General features: G+C 38.6%; 1 protein-coding gene and 2 long non-coding RNA genes across 3 annotated transcripts in view; 1 reads left to right on the forward strand and 2 right to left on the reverse strand.

Moving 5' to 3' along the window:
• nhsl2 (NHS-like 2) overlaps positions 1-22,474 on the forward strand; it is a 156,860-nt gene that overhangs the window by 32,831 nt on the left and 101,555 nt on the right. The window lies entirely within an intron of this gene.
• LOC141003580 (uncharacterized) lies at positions 1,716-3,567 on the reverse strand. The gene is made up of 2 exons (XR_012179733.1): positions 3,412-3,567; positions 1,716-3,150 (listed from the first exon to the last, which is right to left on the reverse strand). It is a non-coding gene; the product is annotated as an uncharacterized lncRNA (long non-coding RNA).
• Positions 5,489-7,325, reverse strand: LOC141003581 (uncharacterized). Its single transcript, XR_012179734.1, has 2 exons — positions 7,179-7,325; positions 5,489-6,918 (listed from the first exon to the last, which is right to left on the reverse strand). It is a non-coding gene; the product is annotated as an uncharacterized lncRNA (long non-coding RNA).

A 22,474-nucleotide genomic window follows, 5' to 3' on the forward strand; every position in this document is an offset into this window, starting at 1 on the left:
AACACATGCGTACGGACATGTCTGTGGTTTGCGGAAACGTTAAGTTGAGCATCTCATCCTAACTGGATTATCGGCTTTTTTCGTCGGACATAATTTTCTAAAGTCGCCCAAAAAACACATGTTTGGTTCACCCACGATTCTGATGTCAGGCAGGGGAGCCACATGTGGAGGAAGCTTGTTGTTGATTATGTAGAATAATTAACAGGCTTTTACGGTGTAATTTTCGACTTCAACTTCAGTAAGAGACGTCTTAAGAACTTCTCGTGGTTCAAAGTTAAAGTTTTTTGGACAGGCGATTTTAACAGCAGAAGCTACAGGGTGGATTCAAACCTCAGTAGCCTGCATGAGGCTTGCACTTTACCAGCAGAGCTATTCATCCAGTTTAATAAATACCATGTTTTGGTCATCTAACCTTCATCAGGGAGGCTGCCCCAGTCTCCTCTACGACTGATTGTAATGCTTTTGCTAGCTTTATGGTAAACAAGATAAATGACATTAGGGCCAACATTCCTCTAACTGTTTCAAACCCTTGCACTATTCAGCCTCCCCGGTGCAACTGGTCCTTGTTTTCTTTGGTCACACTGTCAGACATCAGTGCGCTCCTTGCCACCATGACGCCGTCCTCTAGCCCTCTGGACATACTTCCAACATCACTGTTCCTTAAAACTTTTGGCTCTATTGGCCCCTGCATTGTAGAGATTATAAATCAATCTCTCCAAACTGGCGTTGTCCCAGTTTTCTTTAAACAAGCAGCAGTGGAACCTAAATTAAAGAAACCAAACTTGGACCCTGCTGATCTGAAAAATTATAGGCCTATTTCAAAGCTCCCTTTTCTGGCCAAAATTCTAGAAAAGGTAGTAACCGAACAATTAACTGCCTTTATTGATGAAAATTCTATCTTTGACACTTTCCAATCAGGTTTCCGGAAAAAACACTCCACTGAGACTGCCTTAATCAGAGTTTCAAGTGATGTCCTGATGGCAGCAGACTCTGGTCAACATACAGTCCTGGTACTGTTAGATCTAACCGCTGCATTTGACACGGTGGACCATAAAGTCTTATTAAATAGACTCAGAGACACTTTTGGGATTACTGGCACTGTTTTAAATTGGTTCAGGTCCTATCTGACTGACAGGAGTTTTCTGGTCCATGTAAATCAGCTATTATCTGACCCGACAGGGCTAGCCTGTGGGGTCCCACAGGGATCAGTCCTCGGCCCTTTTCTCTTCTTGCTTTACATGACCCCTCTTGGACAGATTATCAGTGAGTTCAGTGATGTCTCTTATCATCTATATGCTGATGATGTTCAGCTCTACTACTCTTTCAAGCAGACTGAGCTGCATAAATTAGACAACCTAATTGCCTGTTTGACTGCCATCAAAAAATGGCCAAATGACAACCTTCTTCAACTGAACTATGCCAAAACTGAAACACTGATCATTGCCCCAGATAGTGCCATTCCCCCCATAAAGGGGGGAATGGCACTATCTGGGGCAACATCATCAAAGACGTTGAAAGGACGCCTTTTGGATATGTTTTTCCTCAGTGGGATTCTTCAACCAAACTAATATATCTAACATTTCAGTATTTTTCTTTAATAAATGTTTTTAGATGCACCACAACGCTCATCATCTAGTTTCTGATTTTCTCTGTTATACATAAAAAGAGCCAAACAATATATATATATATATATAAATACAATGGACACCCCTTGATTCAATGCTTCAAAAATATTGATTTATTGGTTTAAGTAATTTATTAGACAACATAAAAAGCAAAATAAACAGGATGAGAGTACAGCTTCACAAAATTTCTTAGTAATGGACAATAACATGAATTGGATTTGGAAAATGATTGCAAACAAGTGAATACAGACAGGTGACTTATTAACCCTGAGGTTAGGTGACACTTAAGGTTCAAGAAAGCTTAGCACACAGTTGTAAGAGGTTGTATAGAAGCTTTAGCTGGCAATACAAATCTCAACCACAATCAATAATCTATTACATCATCCCCAAACTGCACTGTTATCAGCCAGTGTAGCTCAAAGTTGTCTACTCTGTGTAATTTAGAGGAAATGAAACACCCACGCATTGATTACTTTAATCAACCCAACTGCACATAATCATATTTCTGCAAACCACGGATATGTTGAAACATTTCATCATGTTGGAACTCTGCATTTAATTACTCTACAAAGTACAGTATTACATTTAAGTTGTGCGAGCTAAAAGGTTTTAACAACTTTTATTAGTCGACTTGGTAATTTTGAGGTAATCAGTTTCCTAAAGTTTTTCATAGAGGTCATATTATGCTAATTGTCAGGTTCATTCTTTTATTTGGGGTCCTAGTAGAATAAGTTTGCACACTTTAATTTTCAAAAAATATCTCAAATTCTTCTTCTCAAAGCTCTGTTCAAGCAACAGAGTGAGACATCTCACCTCTGTTCAATCTTTGGTAAGAGTTGCACATGTGCATTACTTAACTGGCAGGATGTTGCCAATCAGAGGCAGAGTAGGGCGGGTCGTGCCGAGCAAGGTAGTGTGATCTAAAATAACGCTACACGCGACACGCACAAATGTGAACATCGGTGGTTTGCAGAGACATAATATGCCAACATTTTCCTCTGGCGACTCGGCCGTTTCAATCAGGCTCATCTCATGTTTATCAAATATTGCGGCAACAGGTTAAAAAGTGTAACAGAGACAAAGAAAAAAATCACATGCCAATATTATTTATGTAAGCCAAACGCCTTCATTTAGCTAAGCGTGACAAAGGTATTAGTTAGACACCAGGAATCCAGTGTCTACTAACCCTTCAAAACCTCAAGGTCTGCAGTGTCGAGCTCCGGTGTTTGGCATCTGGCCACGGTACCCCTCAAAATGGACCGGGCGGCATTGGTTTGCAACTTTATCACAGGCCACAATCACAGGTTCTATCCTTGACGCACGATATGTAATATTGCATCTCCCGTCCCTGCTGACTCTGACATGATGTACCAGCATGCGTGAGTCACTGATGCATAAGTTACCTGGGTAACTACCACTGAGGGGCCGGCCATGGCCATTACAGATGCTCACGACACTCATCCGATCTCCCTTCTCGAAGAAGGACTGACGAGGTCTGTTGCAGAGTCTCTGCCTAATTAAGTACCTGTAAAATGAGCATAGCATTGATAACGTTAAACTAAGTTTGGGGTAACTTTGGAGTTTAAAACCTGCAAATCAAGCAGCAGTGTGATGTTAGAAAATGCTTGAGCATCGGTGACAGTGTTCAATTTGAAGGGCTGGTCACTCGGCTGACACAGTAGAAACAAAATTTCACCAATACTGTAGAAGTAGAAGTACACATTACCGACATGTATTATCTCCATCTACCTGGTGACCAATTTCACAATGAAACCATTTAACTCACCTTTTCCATGCAGTCTTCGATGATCTCGTGAAGCGATCCTTAAGGATGTGTTTGTGAACAAATTTGTTGTATGCATTGTTGTCATAGTTCCTTTTACAAGGACTTGAGTTTTGCCCATAAACAAGGGCAACAGTGACTGTGATGGTGATCAGGAGAAAGGTGTTCATCTTGTCTAGAGACGATGATGAGAGAAAAAAACAAAGAGAGTTTTGGAGCACATTAATGTGTTGACCAAAAAAATAAATTCACTGTACTTACTTTAAGTCAGTACGGGGAGAGAAAGATTCACAATAAAGTCGCAAAACAGACAGAAAACAATCTAATAATGTAATAAAACTCATGAGCCATGATGTTTTCTCACCTGCTCCTCTCAGCCAGCTACTGCTATGTGAATGTTGCTGCATCAGTATCAAGAGTGTTATTAAAATAGATGAACAGCCAATGAGAATCCTGCAACGGGCAGTTTTTACCATATATGTCCATGACTATCACCATGAAATTGCGTCCAGTAATGTGTGTGTGCGCTAACCAACTCTGTAAATGAGGAAGTGTCCTTTATGGGGAACTGCTGTATGTGTCAATTTGTCGGTCTTGTGTTGGTAACGGCTAATGTGATGAAATGTTATGTTTTGTAAAAAGTCATGTTAGTATATAACACATACGTATGGACGTGTCTGTGGTTTGCAGAAACGTTAAGTTGAGCACCTCATCCTTTTTTTTCCAGCTTTTTTTGTCGGACATAATTTTCTATAGTCGCCCAAAAAACACACGTTTGGTTCACCCACGATTCTGATGTCATAACAGCATGTGAGCCGCATGTGGAGGAAGCTTGTTGTTGATTATGTAGAATAATTAACAACAACCATCAAAATGAATTTCAAGCTGTTATTTTAATGCTGTGTTCCGACCAAATTTTAAGAAAAAGTGTCTCAATGCCCACAAAATGAACATATACAACATAATCCAAGAGTAAATGTTATAAGTGGTCAAGATTTGGCTTCACTGTTGAAGTTAAGACAGTACCGCCTCGTAATTGATAGACTGGGGGTGAAAAAAACTGGCCAATGTCAAGTTGGTCTAGTATCTAAAACTGTGTTCATTGTCTTCGACCTTTTGCTTTGTCTGAACATTAAAGAAACGAATGTTAAGTAAGTATGACTGCGAGTTCAAACTGAGCAAAAACATATCCAAAAGACATCAATTAAACGGTGGAGAGCCAGAATGAAAGTTTTTTAGACGTCTTTTCAACGTTCACTACAGGGGTTCAAAATTACAGTTTTTACAGTGTAATTTTAGACTTCAACTTCAGTAAGAGACGTCTTAAGAACTTCTTGTGTACCTGTGAACCTCTTGGTTCAAAGTTAAAGTTTTTTGGACAGGCGATTTTAACAGCAGAAGCTACAGGGTGGATTCAAACCTCAGTAGCCTGCATGAGGCTTGCACTTTACCAGCAGAGCTATTCATCCAGTTTAATAAATACCATGTTTTGGTCATCTAACCTTCATCAGGGAGGCTAATGTTGCGTGGTTGTGAACGCTGTAAGGATGTCACTTGGACAGCAATAGTGAACGCTAAAAAGAGACGTAATTCAAAAAAAAAACTTTAATTCTGGCTCTCCAGTGAGCGTCTTTTCAACATCATCAAAGACGTTGAAAGGACGCCTTTTGGATATGTTTTTGCTCAGTGGGATTCTTCAACCAAACTCATATATTTTACATTTCAGTATTTTTCTTTTGAATTTTGTTTTAGATGCACCACAACGCTCATCATCCAGTTTCTGATTTTCTCTGTTGTACATAAAAAGAGCCAAAGAATATATACATATATGTGTATATATATATATCTATATATATATATATTTATATATATACATATATATGTATATGTATATATATGTATATATATATGTGTGTATATACATATATATATTTGTATATATATATATATGCATATATATATATATGTATATGTGTATATAGATATACACACAACTATATATGTATATGTATATATATGTGTATATATATATGTATATATATATTTGTATATGTATATATAAAAATAAAATGGACACCACTTTGATACAATGCCTCAAAAATATTGATTTATTGGTTTAATTTATTTATTAGACAACATAAAAAGCAAAATAAACAGGATGAGAGTACAGCTTCACAAAATTTCTTAGTAATGGACAATAACATGAATTGGATTCGGAAAATGATTGCAAACAAGTGAATACAGACAGGTGACTTATTAACCTTGAGGTTAGGTGACACTTAAGGTTCAAGAAAGCTTAGCACACAGTTGTTAGAGGTTGTATAGAAGCTTTAGCTGGCAATACAAATCTCAACCACAATCAATAATCTGTTACATCATCCCCAAACTGCACTGTTATCAGCCAGTGTAGCTCAAAGTTGTCTACTCTGTGTAATTTAGAGGAAATGAAACACCCACGCATGGTTACTTTAATCAACCAAACTGCACATAATCATATTTCTGCAAACCACGGATATGTTGAAACATTTCTTCATGTTGGAACTCTGCATTTAATCACTCTACAAAGTACAGTATTACATTTAAGTTGTGCGAGCTAAAAGGTTTTAACAACTTTTATTAGTCGACTTGGTAATTTTGAGGTAATCAGTTTCCTAAAGTTTTTCATAGAGGTCATATTATGCTAATTGTCAGGTTCATTCTTTTATTTGGGGTCCTAGTAGAATAAGTTTACACACTTTAATTTTTAAAAAATAAATCAAATTCTTGAAGGCTCTGTTGAAGCAACAGAGTGAGACATCTCACCTCTGTTCAATCTTTGGTGAGAGTTGCACATGTGCATTACTTAACTGGCAGGATGTTGCCAATCAGAGGCAGAGTAGGGCGGGTCAAGCCGAGCAAGGTAGTGTGATCTAAAATAACGCTACACGCGACACGTACAAATGTGAAGATATCAGTGGTTTGCAGAGACATAATATGCCAACATTTTCCTCTGGCGACTTGGCCGTTTCAGTCAGGCTCATCTCATGTTTATCAAATATTGCAGCAACAGGTTAAAAAGTGTAACAGAGACAAAGAAAAAAATCACATGCCATTATTATTTATGTAAGCCAAACGCCTTCATTTAGCTAAGCGTGACAAAGGTATTAGTGGGACACCAGGAATCCAGTGTCTACTAACCCTTCAAAACCTCAAGGTCTGCAGGGTAGAGCTTTCTTGTCTGGACGTTGGCCGAAGTACTCCTCATAATGGGTAGGTAGGCAGCGGTTTCCAATTTTATCACAAGCCACAATCACATAATGGGAATATGAGTCAAGACGTATATCTTCGCAGCGCCTGTCTGTGTCGACCTGATGTACCATTATTTGAAAGTCGCTGATGCATAAGTTACCTGGGTAACTACCACCGAGGGGCCGGCCATGGCCATTACAGATGCTCTCGACACGTCTCTGATCGCTCTTCTCGATGAAGGTCTGACGAGGTCTGCCGCAGGTTCCCTGGCTAGTTAAATACCTGTAAAATGAGCATAGCATTGATAACATTCAACTAAGTTTGGAGTTACTTTGGAGTTTGAACCTGCAAATCAAGCAGCAGTGTGATGTTAGAAAATGGTTGAGCATCGGTGACAGTGTTTAATTTGAAGGGCTGGTCACTCGGCTGACACAGTAGAAACAAAATTTCCCCAATACTGTAGAAGTAGAAGTACACATTACTGACATGTATTATCTCCATCTAACTGGTGACCAATTTCACAATGAAACCATTTAACTCACCTTTTCCATGCAGTCTCTGATGATCTCTTAAAGCGATCCCAAAGGATGTGGTTCCAAACAAATTTGTAGTATGCATTGTTGTTATTGTTCCTTTGACAAGGACTTGAGTTTTGCCCATAAACAAGGGCAACAGTGACTGTGATGGTGATCAGGAGAAAGGTGTTCATCTTGTCTAGAGACGATGACGAGAGAAAAAAACAAGGAGAGATTTGGAGCACATTAATGTGTTGACCAAAGAAATATCAAGAACATCAGAAAGTAACAGGTCAAATGCTGAACATACAGTGTTGTATGAAGTACTGAGAAGTCATCCTCGAGTAAAAGTAATGATATTATGTTAAAATATTACTTGAAAATCATCCATACCAATAGTACTTGAGCAGAAGTATCTGATATTAAATGTACCTAAGTATTAAAAGTACTTTTCTGGCAATAAATGTACTTTGATATCACATGTATGTTTAAACTTTTTTTTTATCCAACTGCCAATAAAATAAATTATCCTTAAAATGTGCTACTTTGGCTCTGATGCAGCAGGTAATCTGCAAAGTACCTAGGAAGCAAAGTAATCAATTAAATGTAAAAAGTTACAATATTTGCCAAAATGTAGTGGAAGTATGAAGTAGCAGAAAATGGAAATACTCAAGTAAAGCACAAGTACCTCAAATATGTACTTAAGTACAGTACTTGAGTAAATCTACTTAGTTACATTTCATCACTGTGAACATGCAGCATTTGATCGACACCAACCAAGTGCAAAATTATGTTTTTTCCTAGAATGTGATTGATGAGCATCACGTAACTTTAACATTTCAGAGAACTGAAAATCTTTGATCATCTGATCTAGAAAGGTGTTAAATAAAGTTAAATTCACTGTACTTACTTTAAGTCAGTACGGTGAGAGAAAGATTCACAATAAAGTCGTAAAACAGACAGAAAACAATCTAATAATGTAATAAAACTCATGAGCCATGATGTTTTCTCACCTGCTCCGCTCAGCCAGCTACTGCTATGTGAATGTTGCTGCATCAGTATCAAGAGTATTATTGAAATAGATGAACAGCCAATGAGAATCCTGCAACGGGCAGTTTTTACCATATATGTCCATGACTATCACCATGAATTTGCGTCCAGTAGTGTGTGTGTGCGCTTACCAACTCTGTAAATGAGGAAGTGTCCTTTATGGGGAACTGCTGTATGTGTGAATCTGTCGGTCTTGTGTTGGTAACGGCTAATGTGATGAAATGTTATGTTTTGTAAAAAGTCATGTTGATATATAACACATGCGTACGGACGTGTCTGTGGTTTGCGGAAACGTTAAGTTGAGCATCTCATCCTAACTGGATTATCGGCTTTTTTCGTCGGACATAATTTTCTAAAGTCGCCCAAAAAACACACGTTTGGTTCACCCACGATTCTGATGTCAGGCAGGGGAGCCACATGTGGAGGAAGCTTGTTGTTGATTATGTAGAATAATTAACAGGCTTTTACAGTGTAATTTTAGACTTCAACTTCAGTAACAGACGTCTTAAGAACTTCTCGTGGTTCAAAGTTAAAGTTTTTTGGACAGGCGATTTTAACAGCAGAAGCTACAGGGTGGATTCAAACCTCAGTAGCCTGCATGAGGCTTGCACTTTACCAGCAGAGCTATTCATCCAGTTTAATAAATACCATGTTTTGGTCATCTAACCTTCATCAGGGAGGCTAATGTTGCGTGGTTGTGAACCCTGTAAGGATGTCACTTGGACAGCAATAGTGAACACTAAAAAGAGACGTAATTAAAAAAAAAACTTTAATTCTGTCTCTCCAGTGAGTGTCTTTTCAACATCATCAAAGACGTTGAAAGGATATATATATATATGTATATGTATATATATATGTATATATATATGTATATGTATATATATATATGTATATGTACATATGTATATGTATATGTATATATATATGTATATATACATATACATATATATATATATGTATATGTATATGTATATGTATATATATGTATATGTATATATATATGTATATATATGTATATATATATGTATATGTATATATATATGTATATGTATATGTATATATATGTATATGTATATATATATGTATATGTATATATATATGTATATGTATATATATATGTATATATATATATATATATATATATATATATATATATATATATATGTATTTGTATATGTATATATAAAAATAAAACGGACACCACTTTGATACAATGCCTCAAAAATATTGATTTATTGGTTTAATTTATTTATTAGACAACATAAAAAGCAAAATAAACAGGATGAGAGTACAGCTTCACAAAATTTCTTAGTAATGGACAATAACATGAATTGGATTTGGAAAATGATTGCAAACAAGTGAATACAGACAGGTGACTCATTAACCTTGAGGTTAGGTGACACTTAAGGTTCAAGAAAGCTTAGCACACAGTTGTAAGAGGTTGTATAGAAGCTTTAGCTGGCAATACAAATCTCAACCACAATCAATAATCTGTTACATCATCCCCAAACTGTACTGTTATCAGCCAGTGTAGCTCAAAGTTGTCTACTCTGTGTAATTTAGAGGAAATGAAACACCCACACATTGATTACTTTAATCAACCAAACTGCACATAATCATATTTCTGCAAACCACGGATATGTTGAAACATTTCTTCATGTTGGAACTCTGCATTTAATTACTCTACTAAGTACAGTATTACATTTAAGTTGTGCGAGCTAAAAGGTTTTAACAACTTTTATTAGTCGACTTGGTAATTTTGAGGTAATCAGTTTCCTAAAGTTTTTCATAGAGGTCATATTATGCTAATTGTCAGGTTCATTCTTTTATTTGGGGTCCTAGTAGAATAAGTTTACACACTTTAATTTTCAAAAAATAAATCAAATTCTTGAAGGCTCTGTTTAAGCAACAGAGTGAGATATTTGCCTCTGTTCAATCTCCGGTGAGAGTTGCACATGTGCATTACTTAACTGGCAGGATGTTGCCAATCAGAGGTAGAGTAGGGCGGGTCAAGCCGAGCAAGGTAGTGTGATCTAAAATAACGCTGCTACAGCTGGTAACCATGGCTTTGGTACAGATAACACCTGTTACATAGTGACGCAGAAGTAAAGGCTTGACTCCAAACCAGGCGTTTCAGGCAGTGCAGGAGCAGAGTTTTCTGTTAGTTAGTCTTTCTTGCCAAGTCTGCGCATATACATGTAATATGAGCACGATATGACACATAATGTAGAAATGTTGAGATGAATCGTAGACCTGTGACAAGTACAAATGTGAAGATATCGGTGGTTTGCAGAGACATAATATGCCAACATTTTCCTCTGGCGACTCGGCCGTTTCAATCAGGCTCATCTCAAGGTTATCAAATATTGCGGCAACAGGTTAAAAAGTGTAACAGAGACAAAGAAAAAAATCACATGCCAATATTATTTATGTAAGCCAAACGCCTTCATTTAGCTAAGCGTGACAAAGGTATTAGTGGGACACCAGGAATCCAGTGTCTACTAACCCTTCAAAACCTCAAGGTCTGCAGTGTCGAGCTGTGGTGTTTGGCATCTGGCCACGGTACCCCTCAAAATGGACCGGGCGGCATTGGTTTACAACTTTATCACAGGCCACAATCACAGGTTCTATCCTTGACGCACGATATGTAATATTGCATCTCCCGTCCCTGCTGACTCTGACATGATGTACCAGCATGCGTGAGTCACTGATGCATAAGTTACCTGGGTAACTACCACTGAGGGGCCGGCCATGGCCATTACAGATGCTCACGACACTCATCCGATCTCCCTTCTCGAAGAAGGACTGACAAGGTCTGTTGCAGAGTCCCTGCCTAGTTAAGTACCTGTAAAATGAGCATAGAATTGATAACGTACAACTAAGTTTTATGACACTTTGTAGTTTAAAACCTGCAAATCAAGCAGCAGTGCGATATTAAAATATGCCTGTGCATCAGTGACTGTTTAATTTGAATTGATATGACATCAATAGCAGAGGCTGGTCACTCGGCTGACACAGTAGAATCAAAATTTCACCAATACTGTAGAAGTAGAAGTACACATTACTGACATGTATTATCTCCATCTACCTGGTGACCAATTTCACAATAAAAGCATTTAACTCACCCTTTCCATGCAGTCTTTGATGATCTCGTGAAGCGATCCTTAAGGATGTGTTTCTGAACAAATTTGTTGTATGCATTGTTGTCATAGTTCCTTTGACAAGGACTTGAGTTTTGCCCATAAACAAGGGCAACAGTGACTGTGATGGTGATCGGGAGAAAGGCGTTCATCTTGTCTAGAGACGATGATGAGAGAAAAAAACAAAGAGAGATTAAAGGGGACATATTATGCAAAACTCACTTTTTCCTTGCTTTAGTATGTATATTTGCGTATCCGGAGTGCCTCCCCACCCCTTAAGCATGATTTTTCGACAACTAAGTCAATGTTTCGTAAACTACTGGAGTCAGGGATTGAGTCTCTAAACGAGCCGTTTGGATTTCGACCTGATTGTGACGTCACAATCCGGTCTTTTGCATACTCCAGTCCTGGCGCTGGCTGTCTCCTCCCACACTTGGCCAGGTACCTGGACGAGGATCCGCCATTTTCTCGTTCTCGCTTCACTTGTACGCGACAGCCTGACCGCTACCATGTCCAACCCGAAAGCCGAGCACTGCTGCTCTGTCGTCGGATGCACGGATCCTCCTGTTTCGCTACATGGCCTCCCTATCAAAGAGGATATCAGAGCGAAGCGGCTACATTTTATTTATCAGGGAAACTTCCCAGCTTCAGTGAGCAAAAGCATTATGGTCTGTGCCAGTCACTTCACGCCGGACCAGGACTGGACGCTGGACTGGCAACAAGATTGTCCCTTAAAAGATGGATCCATACCCACTGTCAATGATGGAGCTGTAAGTATTTAAAAAAAAGTGTAGTTTGTGTTACTTTGGCTGTTTAGCACATGAGCTAACGCTAACGTCGATGTAAATATGAGGCTGAACTAACGTGAAGTTATCATATCGTATTCACGATAATGTTAATGTTACCAAACGTTAATTTGTCATATCAACACTCTTTTAAAACATGACAGTGAATTGAGAAAATGAATTAGGATATTGAGATTTTATCGCTTCTAACCGGCCGGTGAACCACTGCTCGGCCGTGAACAAGCAGAGGAGACGGGGTGAAATGTCTCGGTTGTTCGCGGACGGTGAGCTACGTTAATTCATTAGCATGTTGTGCTAAAGGACAGTGACCTGCACGTTACCTGCAGTAAAGCAATCACTACTTTGTGTTGGAGGCGGAGACAGGGGTTAGCTGCTACATGTCTGCTGTGCTACTATCAGTCATATACAGGCATGGACACAGAAAAGTTGCTTCGCAAATGTGTATAGCTCGTTGCCATGGTCACGCGATGCCGTCTTCACGTCTTCCGCCCGGCAGGAAGAGGTGGGCGGCGCACGCAGCAGCTCATTAGCATTAAAGGGAAAGGCACTCAAACCAGCCGCTTAGAGCAGGGCTGTGAAACTGGCGTGTAAACAACCCTGCTGTGCTCAATCCTTCGGTTTTTTCGACCAAAGCATGTAACTAACATTACATTTAGACATCAAGAAACCATGTCAACGAGCAGAAATGAGCATAATATGTCACCTTTAATGTTTTTACCAAAAAAATATCAAGAACATCAGAAAGTAACAGGTCAAATGCTGAACATACAGTGTTGTATGAAGTACTGACAAGTCATCCTTGAGTAAAAGTAATGATATTATGTTAAAATATTACTTGAAAATCATCCATACCAATAGTACTTGAGTAGAAGTATCTGATATTAAATGTACCTAAGTATTAAAAGTACTTTTCTGGCAATAAATGTACTTTGATATCACATGTATGTTTAAACTTTTTTTTTTATCGAACTGCCAATCAAATAAATTATCCTTAAAATGTGCTACTTTGGCTCTGATGCAGCAGGTAATCTGCAAAGTACCTAGGAAGCAAAGTAATCAATTAAATGTAAAAAGTTACAATATTTGCCAAAATGTAGTGGAAGTATGAAGTAGCAGAAAATGGAAATACTCAAGTAAAGTACAAGTACAGTACTTGAGTAAATCTACTTAGTTACATTTCGTCGCTGTGAATATGCACCAAGTGCAAAATTATGTTTTTTCCTAGAATGTGATTGATGAGCGTCACGTAACTTTAAAATTTCAGAGAACTGAAAATCTGTGATCTTTGCTTTTCAGCATCTTCTCACACATATGTAAGGTCTGTGTTTGTCAAAAACCCGAAGCTGAAGTTACTTTAAAGTCAATTTCTCACTGAGGTATTCGATGGCTGTAGTCACTAAAAACAACAGTAGCAAGAACACATCTGAAACATCCCGTTGAAACATCTGATCTAGAAAGGTGCTAAATAAAGTTAAATTCACTGTACTTACTTTAAGTCAGTAGGGTGACAGAAAGATTCACAATAAAGTCGCAAAACAGACAGAAAACAATCTAATAATGTAATAAAACTCATGAGCCATGATGTTTTCTCACCTGCTCCGCTCAGCCAGCTACTGCTATGTGAATGTTGCTGCATCAGTATCAAGAGTATTATTAAAATAAATGAACAGCCAATGAGAATCCTGCAACGGGCAGTTTTTACCATATATGTCCATGACTATCACCATGAAATTGGCGTACAGTAGTGTGTGTACACGCTTACCAACTCTGTAAATGAGGAAGTGACCTTTATGGGGAGCTACTGTATGTGTGAATCTGTCGGTCTTCTGTGGGTAACAGCTAATGCGAGAAAAAGACAGCAGCACTAGCCAGGCCTCGAGTTTCACACCTACAAATGCAGAAACATGGACTGCGATCACCCTCCACCTTCCAATATGAAAGTCCGGTATAAAACATGTAATGTGAACAATATGATATGGTTTGTACAAACATCAGTATGGTATATAACACATTACGTATGGACGTGTCTGTGGTTTGCAGAAACGTTAAGTTGAGCATCTCATCCTAACTGGATTATCAACTTTTTTCGTCAGACATAATTTTCTAAAGTCGCCCAAAAAACACACCTTTGGTTCACCCACGATTCTGATGTCAGGCAGGTGAGCCACATGTGGAGGAAGCAACAAAACTCACCAAGCGAGCATTCGCGTGAGCTGAAAATACTAAAAAATACTATGAAATTGAGTGTCGCAAAAGCCAGAAAGTAAGACTGCCTGGTAAGTTCTGCAAATACGTCTCAGCACAGCATATCTCTGATCGATCCAAACTCCATTCAGGGAACAAGCATTTTAAAAGTTGTTTGCTTGTCGACAGACCTGACGAAGCATGAATTCAGGCTTTTTACAAGGCGGCATTATGGTTTTGTTATTCCGGCATCCTTTATTGCAGTCAGATCACAGAGAAAACTCTTTGTTTTGGGTTCATACCGATGTGATTTGCGGTTATTTTGGTTTTGCGTTACTCGCGCGAGTAGACAGAGTTAAAAATGTATAACCCCACGATCAAACTCGTGCAAACTAATGCAGAGCAGACAGTTCCTGGAGAATGTCCTATGACATCATTATCTTATCCTTGTTCACTAGATGTTAATCAGATAGTGGTTAAGAGGAAGTGTGAAGAGTTTACAGTTTTCTCAATCTGTGTTAAAGTTCCTCTTCTGGGGATTTTTTCCCCCAAGTAGTGTTTTTTTTTCTCTTCTCAACTGTCAGATTCGTCTTGTTCGTCAAACTGTCACCCTCCTCGTGCTCGTCCTCGTCTGTCACAGCTCTCTTGTCTTGGCTGCGTCTTGTTTCACCCGTCGTCCCTCCCTCTCTGTCTCGTTCTGGAGATTGTCAAGCGATGACAGAAAACAGTTTGTGACCAACGGGCTGAGAGAGGACGGAGGGCAGACGGGGGAATAGATGAGCGGCGAAAAGACGGGAAAACAGTGGAGAAAATTGGAGAAAGAGGGCTGGGGAGGTGTGAACGTAGAAAAGGAGGACAGACGTAAAGAATTAGAGAAGGTGGAGTGAGGAGGAAGGTTTTATAAGATATAAATGAAAAAGGAACAGAGAAAGAGATGAATTGGTGAGTGGGCGGAGGAAAAAGAAAGAGTGTTACTGTAGTACGATGCCCTCTGCGGAGGAATGCATCATTCATCAGCCTCTCTATTAGTGTGTCTGTGTATGTGTGTGTGTGTGTGTGTGTGTGTGTCCATATAAGGTAACTGCTTCAGGCCACCAGTACAGATTTCAAGTGGGCGCTCCAGTGTGAGAAATGTGTGTGTGTTTATGTGTGTGCACAAAACTTCACTTCCTGCTCTAATGTCAAAACAGATTTTAAAGTGTGAGAGTGTCATGAAGGGTGTGTGTTTGTTATTAAATCCATATGTGGCGAACAAGACGGGTTTTGGGAATGTTGCCCATCGTGTGTGTGTGTGTGTGTGAGTCATGCTACCAGCTTGTATGACAATGACAGACTTGTCTGTTGTTTATGTGCAGCCTGACGCTGCAGTTTTCTCTGCAGAAAAGTCTGGCACAAACTCTACTCACAGTCGAGGTCATTCAGGGTTTAACGTCCAAAAAAATGTTTTTCGTTCATGTTTCATTTGTCCAAATCTTTTTTTTTTTTTTTTTACAGACGTCTCAAGCAAAAACTTCCGAGCGGTTGAGCTAGAAGCCACATACAAGTCTATGGTATATTAATGTAGTGGTAGTGGATTGTTTTGGCCACTTGGGGCAGCACAACAAGCAGGAATGTGCCTGGCCACCTAATCCAATATTCACTGTTCCCAGTTCACAACCTGTGATCGATGAACCTGAACCCTGGATCTATTTTGTGTCGGCAGGGCTGTTAACAAGCTTTTTCACTTTTCCAGCTGTGGGGAGTTGACTCTTGAGAAGCTGCTGCATTATTAAAGATCTCTCCATTAAAATGTTTAAAAAACGACTAGACTTTTGTTATATATTTTGTTTGTTTGTTTGGTTGTATGCACTGTTTGAATTCAGGTCAACTCTGACTGAACTCAGCACTCACCAGAGACTCACCAGAGACTCACCAGATACTCCTCTCTCTTTTCTTTCCCCTCTCCTCTCTCTGTACCATTCATAAAGTAAAATACATTTCCCCTCCAGCTCCAGTCAGCAGTCAACATCACAGAACATAAACACCCGACAATGGAGGTCACGTCCGCGGATCACAGCTGCAGTCAGGTTGATAAACAGGAGTGAAGATAAATCCCAATAATCTCTGAGCTCTCTTCCCGTCGGTAAACCCTGCTAAAAAAAAACATGGAGTGGTTCCCTTTAGGTTAGGCACTTTATTATCCTTGTCCTTATTCTCTCCTTTTCAGTGAAATACATTACAATACAAAGCCGGGAAAAAAAAGACATGACACTTGAACAAACTGTTTCAGAGTGTCTGTACCATCTGAAACCTTTGCGAAAGGAAACGCAGAAATAACTGTTGCCACTGTATATTTTCCACCAAGCAGTTCGATTAAGTTCAATTTAGTTAGTTAATTAGTTGTTGTGGCTGTTTCCACCGGTTTTCAGTCTAAATTAAGCTAAATTAGCTAATTGGCTAATGGCTACAGCTTATCTTTGAGGAAAGCGGTGCTGTTCTTTTTGTTTGGCGAGTTAACTCTCGATAAGACAGCGAACAACCATGCGCAGTTTATCAGGTACATCCAGCTGAAGCTAATGCAGCAGTTTTAGTGAGCTGCATCCTGTTATACTGATGATGTCCACTTTATTTACATCATTATAGGGTCTTTCTCACACTTAATGTCTTTCGTCCCTTCCATCTTTCTACAGGTACCTCTCCCTCTCTCGAACCCTCTCCCTCTTTATTTATTTCCTTATTGTCTCGTCTCCATCGTCTCCCTCTCTGTTTCTGTCTAGACAGACTCAGCAGTAAATATTCTGTAATCAGCCTCACATGCTCGTCTGCTCACACAGGGCTGCTGCTGTCACCGCACACACTGACAGGCCTCTGTGTGTGTGTGTGTGTGTGTGTGTGCGCCTCTTCCAGCTCGAGGTTTTGATCTAAGTGCCAGTCTATTTCACATGCAAATGATTTAAAGTGTATCTCTCTCTCATCCCTCGCTCCGTCCAGCTGCAGCGTGAAGCAGAGAGAGGCTCGTCTTTATGTCCAGCGTCACCGAAAACCCAAAGAATCAGGGCCGCGAGATTATCGGCGCCGAGTCGGGTCACATATATCGAGAAACGAGTCCGTGAAGTGCGACATCCTCACCGCTCTGAGGTCATAGAGAGGATGTTCGGAAACAAATCGCAGGGTGTGACAGCTTTGTTTACATGACTATAACACCTGGTTATGATCGAGGAAAGACGGGGGTTTTGGTTGCTTCTTAACAAACACAGCGGTGGAACCAGCGTGACCTACTCTTTCAATATCCATAAATACAGCCTGACTGCAGGTCTTCAGTAAGAAATCTGTCGATTTGAGCAGCAAGACTGGACAGAAAAAAGAAAATAAACAGGATTCTCAAAATCTATGTACAGTATAGCGCTTATATACTGCAATATAAATACATTTTCTCTCAAAAAGTCATTTATATTCTTATCTTATTCTTATTTTTAGAGCATTTAAAGGAGCACTATGTAGTTTTGGGGAAGACATTTAAAGATCCTTATCGCCTGATTTTTAAACAAACTCTCTTTGTTTTCATGACTGAATATACTAATAAACAAACTGACCTTAAAGGACAACACAGTTTCATACTGTTTTACTTTGTTTATATGTGGCGGACCCTGCCACCTTTCTAGCTTCAAACAGTGTTCCCGGGACCTTGTTATCCTCTGAGAACAGCTTGTTTATTCCCTATTAGAAACAAAGTTTGTATTATTACCTCATTAATATTGTAGATATCAACCGTGCCCCTTTTAAGATTTGATCTCAAATTGTGTTTAACTTCCTGAGATAATGTATCGTAACACCGATAACCGCTTAGAAAACAAAACAGAAACTGTCGGCTCGACTCTCGCTGCAACGAAACGTGACATCATCCAGCAAGATGCCACGTTCTTGCAACACAAGATAAAACAGTTGTGTGATAACTTAACCCGAACCCTGAAGAAGTAATCTAGTGTTTGTGTCGTCACCTTCAGATTTATTTGCAGGACGACGTCGCCAAACTATAAAGTCTGGTTTAATTAAAGAAAACATTTGAAATAGTGCTGACATATATAAAATAGTGTGTGTGAAAAGTTAAAGTGTTTCCTGCCTGCGAGCACTTTTCAATACTTATTATAATTTCAACATAAATTATTAATGTCCTTAAAGTGTGGGCTTTTAAATGTGTGCATTGTTAAGAAATAAGCCACACAGCTCATGAATCCACAGGCAGAGAGATGTTGGCGTCAAGTCAGTAAAAAGAAAGTTGTTTTTAATCCAGGAAATGAGCTTTTGCACGCAGCTCGTTTGATAAATAATACGCGTTGATTGATGAATGTCGTTCAGCTCAACCCTGTTGTCAGAGCAGGAGACTCATGTTGGGCTCAAACAAACAAAGATGAATCAGGCGATCTTTAAAAAAACCTAATACTCTTCATAAACAGTCATTGTCAAACCTAACAGCTCTATTATAGCACTGACATCTGGAGGGAAATCCTACATCAACAACTCAAACCAAAAGAACAAAAATGAAAGAAAAATCGCAATTGCATACATTATAAAATGTATAAATATTTAGTGATAATCCCTCAGAATAATAATATAGAACAGTTCAAAGTTGAATAACATATGTTTTCACTGTCTACTCTCAAAAACAGCGTAAAAATGTAAGAAATGAACCCATAAAACTGTCGGCTGACATGAGAAGTGATCTTATCCCGACTGATGTTTGTTCCTTTTCCACTGAAGGTCTCTGAAAATATTAATTAATAATTCAAAATGTCTCTCAAACCACATTTTGAAAGCTCCCCATCAGCACTTCGTCACGACGTGATATATAAATAATGCTCAGCTTGTTCACCGATTAATTAAATTCTGCTTAAGTTATCGAGTTTGATTCTGTGTGTGTGTGTGTGTCTCAGACAGACTTTGGTTAGATTTAGTTCAGACGAAGTTAAAATGTGTTTTGGCTTCTTCTATTCTCTTTGTTTTCACATTATACTGAACACTGAACTGACCATCGGTCTCATGAAAACACTTCATCCAGCAGAACACGTTAATGTGACTTTAACACGTTCAGTTTTTCTCTGAAGTCAAACGAAACATTTTCTTTGACAGAGATTTGTGTTATTATTGTGTTCTCGGTGAGATGATAACATGCCAATGCCAAAATCAAGCAGAATGAAGCAGAACGTCGTAAAGAAATGTTTGTTGTAATGAATGGGGGGAACGGAAAGGGAAAACAATAAATACATAATAATAATAAAAAATAAAACAATGAATGAAATGTTAAATTAACGGAGTGAGTAAATAAAATGTGGAATTAATACAAAAGTTAATAAATACAGAAGCAGATTTAGAGAAAATATCAAAAAATTATTTAATGCCTGCATTTATTTTTCATAAAAAAATATTAAGAAATGTTTAAGTTTGCAGAAATTTATGTGAAAATGGAAAATAACAGAAATAAAAAGAGAAAACAATAAATGAATTAATAATTAAACTGGAAAATGAAAACGGGAAAGTAAATAAATACAACTAATATAATACAGGAGCACATTTATATTTAATATTTTTGGTGAATTTAATTTAATATCAATTAATTTTTTTCTTTCTTTATTTTTATTTTGGCAGTTTCAGTCTTCTGTATGATGAAGAAGAAATTCACAGAGAAATGTGAAAAGAAGATACAGAAATGTGTATTTGTGTAAATAAATAATTAATAATAATAATGGAAAAGTAAATAAATGGGAGAATTAATACAAAGTAAATAAATAAAGAAGCAAATTAACGAATATAATTCACGTCACAATAAATCAAATTCAGTAATGCCTTTATTTATTTGAATCAATGTTATTTTTATTTATTTTTAGGCTAATTCACTGCCGTTTAAAAGGTATTTATTGAGTCATTCATTGATTTATTTATTTTTTACCACACACCCCAACAATCTCAGTCACATCAACATTTCATTTTCATAACTTTGACATATTCTGCAGCTCATTCTTAATATCAGTAATCTCCTGTGACCATTACATTAATTTAAATTCATCTGTCAGCTGGTAAAACACAACGTAGAGGTGACAGAAAATACAAATACGTCAAAATTTTGGTGTAATCTAAAAAATAAAGTACAATATTTTGTGTCAAGCAGAGTTTCAGTTCTTATGTCAGCCACTAGGGGGCAGTAGAGCCCAGCTGTTGGTGCATAATGCCTCCATCAGTCTGTGTGTGTGTGTGTGTGTGTGTGTGCGTGTGTGTGTGTGTGTGTGTGTGTGTGTGTGTGTGTGTGTTTACTTCTGACTCATCACCGTCACTTCTTCTTCTCCTCCATCACCGCCTGCTCTGCACTTTGAAGCCGCCTCTCGTCTCAGTGTTTGATATATATTTTAAAATGTGTTTTGGCTTGCGAAGCAGAATCTGTATGTTTTCGGTTCAAGACGGAAGGAAAACACTGAGAGTTTGTGACTGTAGAGCAACACTGTCGGGGGGGTTGTGGGTTCAATTCCCCCTTCTGATTCAAAAGAAGTTGTATAAAACACAACAAAGCACAATGTGATGGTGGTGTTTCTTTACTGCTCCTTCTAGCAAGTCCGCCTTAAGGCCTCGTCGATGGTGCACGGTGAATATTCTGACTTCTCATGGGATGCCGTTGTCGTGGCAATGTGTTACCCGCCATGACACGGGAACTTGTGTTAACTTCAGTCTACATTGTCCGATCCTCCCCGTAAATTTGACGTGTTTGACAAGAGTCCCGGCCAAACGTAGACCAACTACAACGTAACATGATTGTTTGCCTGTCTGGCCGTCAGATTTGGGCTCTTAATAATCTCACTTCCCGGCTGTATATGCAAACATTTTTCCACAAAGAAAGAAATATCTTCTGGTAGAACATTTGCCGAATGAACAAGAACACCTAAATAGTTACAATTTGTTGTAGACAGTGTTCTTTGAGTTTTATACAGTTTCTCCTAAAGCAGCAAATCTCAAAATTGAGCGTTTTTTTAAGGGAGTCTGGTGACCTTTTCCACTTTGTTTTCCAAAAAAAGTAACCTATATCAGTTACTGTTTACTGGATTTGTAAAAAGTTGACATGTTTACCATCAATAGGTTATATTATGTAATACATTTGGTGCAAATAGTGAAATCAGTTGAAACAGTGTGTTCAGACACAGACAGGCGTTCACAAGCGATGCCACAACAAACTGACACTTTTTACAAGGAAAGAAACATCTAAATGTTTTGTAATTAATGCCGATTTTACAAGAAGGCACCAATGATTTAAAATGTGCCGTAGCTGTTTCACAAAGTTTGTTCAGTTTCTCCTCACGATGCGACAACTCTTGAAAATCATTACAAGAATTTGTAAGGGAGTCTGGTATATTGTCGACTCTACTTCATTACTTTGTCCATATCCATGGCTTTAAACATGAATATGGTGTAATTTGTGATTAAAACGATGGTTGATTTTCAGATTGGTGATTTTACCTCAGCTCCCATTGGTTCCCACGTAACTCGAACGCTGGTTTGCCCTCATCTTTTACGCCACCTACTGGCAACAGGAAGAGAGACTTTTATGGCATCAACATCTTTAGATTGACATGTTTTCAAGATGTGCTCTACCCTTGATACTCGCGCACCTAATATGTATTTCTTGACTGTTCTCTAGCGCCACATAGTGGACACAGGAAGTCACATTAAACTCTTTTGCACCAATGTCCAAAACACATGGCGATGGTGATGTGTTTTGGACGTTAACGAAACCGTGTCGTCTTGCAGTTTGTGTCGACAGAACAGAAATGTGTCGCTCCAGCAGGCATTTTGTCATTAAACTCAAAGGGCTTGTTGTCTAGACAATCACTGGATCAATCAGTCCTTAATCAGGCAGTACTAAACTTTAAAACCTGATTGGCTATTGATTGTTCCCTGACTTCTGTGTCCGGCTTCCCTCCTCCAAACTCACTCTGGCTGAGTTTCCCTCAATCTCTCAGCTTCGGAGGAAATGACTTGATGATTGCTTTGCTGAATGCAGAATCAGGGTAAGAGGTCCAATTTCCTCTCTGAGTCACCGGAGACTCAAACTGACACTTTAACTCTCCAAAATAGCAAGAAAAAAAAAGAAAAAAGTCTCTTCAAACAGTTTATAAACTGTCTG

The sequence above is a fragment of the Pagrus major genome, chromosome 10 (genome assembly GCF_040436345.1).
Source record: "Pagrus major chromosome 10, Pma_NU_1.0".
In the NCBI taxonomy this organism is placed as follows: Eukaryota; Metazoa; Chordata; class Actinopteri; order Spariformes; family Sparidae; genus Pagrus; species Pagrus major.